Below are 2,661 nucleotides of genomic sequence, written 5' to 3'. Positions count from 1 at the left end.
TTCCACTCTTGTTATCCAGGCTGGAGTGCAATGGCGCAATCTTGGCTCACCGCAACCTCCGACTCCTGGGTTCAAGCAATTCTCCTGCCTCAGCCTCCCAAGTAGCTGGGACCACAGGCGCGCCACCATGCCCACCTAATTTTTGTATTTTTAGTAAAGACGGGGTTTCACCATGGATGAAACCATGGTTGACCAGGATGGTCTCGATCTCTTGACCTCGTGATCCACCCGCCTCACCCTCCCTAAGTGCTGGAATTATAGGCATGAGCCACCGCGCCTGGCGACACACATATTTTGAGAATTAAAAGCCTCCACAGGCCAGGCACAGTGGCTCACGCCTATAATCCCAGCACTTTGGGAGGCCTAGGCGGGAGGATCACTTGAGCCAATGAGTTCAAGACCAGCCTGGGCAACATAGCGAGACCTTGTCTCTATAAAAAAATTTAAAAATTAGCCAAGCATGGTGGCACATGTCTATAGTCCTAGCTGCTCAGGAGGCTGAGGCAGAAGGACCATTTGAGCCCAGGAGGTCAAGGCTGCAGTGAGCCATGATGTAGCCACTGCAGTCCGGCCTGGGTGACAGAGCAAGTCCTTGCTCTCAAGAAACAAAGAAGCCTCCACAAACTCCAAGGTACTAGTGTGGGTGAGGAGGAAGAACGGGAAAGAGCTTGCACTGGTTGAATGACTCTAAGGTGACAGGCAGACTTTTTCACAATAATTTTGTTCATCCCAGTTCTGTTAGGTAGGGATAATTAATTTCCACTTTACAAATGTGGAAACTGAGGCCCAAAGGGCCCCAGATCACAGCAAGAGGCACAGTAGTTCTGGAAGCCAGGTCTGTCTGGCCACACAGCCAGTGCTCCCTCCAGAGCTCCTCACAGCCTCACATCACACTGGCCCTGGCACCAGGGGAGAGGCTGCCTCTGCCCCAGCCCCATTCAGAAGGAAAGAGGGCCAATGGCAGGAGTTTGGCAGGGTGAGCTCATGGGGAGCAAGTTTCACAGACTGTAGGAGCTCCAAAATCCTAGGGGCTAAAGAACAGAGGAGTCCTGAGAAGTTTCAGCTAGGGTAGCAACAGTGGGGTACAACTATTGGCTATATTAACAAAAGTAGAGATTTAAAATGAAGGAGGTGCCAGCATCTACCACTTGTCAGACCACACCTGATCTATTCAGTAGTCAGTTATGAACACGCCATTTCAAGAGGGATAAAACCAAATAGAGAAACCGTCAGGTGAGAATGGTCCTGAAACCAGTGTGAGACCAACACTACAGGTCACCTATATAGACATTCTTCATATTCTTTCTAGCCAACCAAACCCTGCTTCTGTACCATCCCCCACCTTTTGCTGCTAATGTGTAGGGGCAAGGGTGGAAGCTGAGTTCTTCCCCGGCCCAGGAAGTGAATCTTGACTGGTCATTCCATTCCGCTTGCCAGGGTTTGGTTTAGGGTAAGTATACTGGAATACAATTTTGACTATTAGATGTGAGAAGTCTGCTTGGAAACTCCTAAGAAAGGCTTCTGTATATTAAAAAGGGTCCCAGACAAGGACATATGGCTATTCCTATTTACCTGTGAGTGTTGCCTGGCGAGCTGGTGGAGCAGCTCTACACAAGTCTGAGAGCAAAAGCCACCTTGACCAGGGTGGCAAAGCAGAAGGTAAGAGAATGGGCCCTCATGGTTTCATTGAGCTACTGAACCATCAACCCTGGAACCACCCAACCACCCAACTTCTGGGTCATCTAAGATAGTAATAATCCCATTGTTGTTTGACCCACTTTGTTTTTTGGTTTTTGGTTTTGGAGACAGTCTCACTCTGTTGCCCAGGCTGGAGTGCTGTGATGCATGGGCCAGTGCACCCAGCCTGTTTGAGGCACTTTGAATTAGGTCTTTGTTACTTACAGCCGAAGGCTATGGCTAACCTATCTACTGTGTTAATGAGGAACAACTGAAGGACCTAGAACTTTTGGCCTGGTGCAGAGGAGGCCTTAGAAGAACAGAACCAAGGTTTTCAGATATTAAAAGTCTGTTCTTCAGGAGAGAGGTTCAACTTGCTTGCTTCTTGCCCAGGATCACAGCTTCAGGGAGCAAATCAATCCATGATAAAGGGTGGGCATTCTTACTCACAGAGCTATCAGAATGGTTGTTTGGGGAAGTAGGGAGTTTCCCATCCCTGTTCTTGGATGACCATCAAAAGAGAATGTTGAAGGAAAAAACCATGATTCATTGATTAAAACATCTCATGTTATTTTAAAAAATTTTGGAAAGACTGAATTTTTCAAAAAACTCAATAAAAGCTATGGCTAATGCTTTCCTAAGGAGTTGGAGAAATATGGAGAAGACAAAGCTAGAGCAGCTGAGGAAGCAGGTGAGAAGAGCATCTTCACCAGTGCTGTCAATTGTGGCATTTAAGACAGACTGTGGGGCCTAGGGCCAGGTGAAGACTTCTTAGACTTGAGACCAAAGGCATGGTCAATAAAAGAGAAGTCAGTAATTTAGATTCCATCAAAATGTTTAACATTTGCTCTTCAAAAGACCCTGTTATCAGGATAAAAGGACAAGGTACAGATTGGGAGTAGATATTTTAAACCACACATTTGACAAAGGACTAATATCTAGAATATCTAGACTAATATCTAGAATGCAGAAAGAACTGTCAAA

The 2,661-nt window shown here is 46.6% G+C and overlaps 1 protein-coding gene and 1 long non-coding RNA gene across 5 annotated transcripts in view; both read right to left on the bottom strand.

Moving 5' to 3' along the window:
- Nucleotides 1-323, bottom strand: part of LOC108306335 — a 962-nt gene extending 639 nt beyond the window's left edge. The window contains exon 1 of the long non-coding RNA XR_001826092.2: nucleotides 290-323. This is a non-coding gene — a long non-coding RNA (uncharacterized LOC108306335). The remainder of the gene's footprint in view (nucleotides 1-289) is intronic.
- Nucleotides 1-2,661, bottom strand: part of FBXW4 (F-box and WD repeat domain containing 4) — an 84,320-nt gene that overhangs the window by 10,135 nt on the left and 71,524 nt on the right. The gene's annotated exons all lie outside the window — the stretch shown is intronic.

The sequence above is a fragment of the Cebus imitator genome, unplaced genomic scaffold (assembly GCF_001604975.1).
Source record: "Cebus imitator isolate Cc_AM_T3 unplaced genomic scaffold, Cebus_imitator-1.0 Scaffold71, whole genome shotgun sequence".
Lineage (NCBI taxonomy): Eukaryota > Metazoa > Chordata > Mammalia > Primates > Cebidae > Cebus > Cebus imitator.
This window is presented reverse-complemented; position numbering and strand designations above follow the sequence as displayed.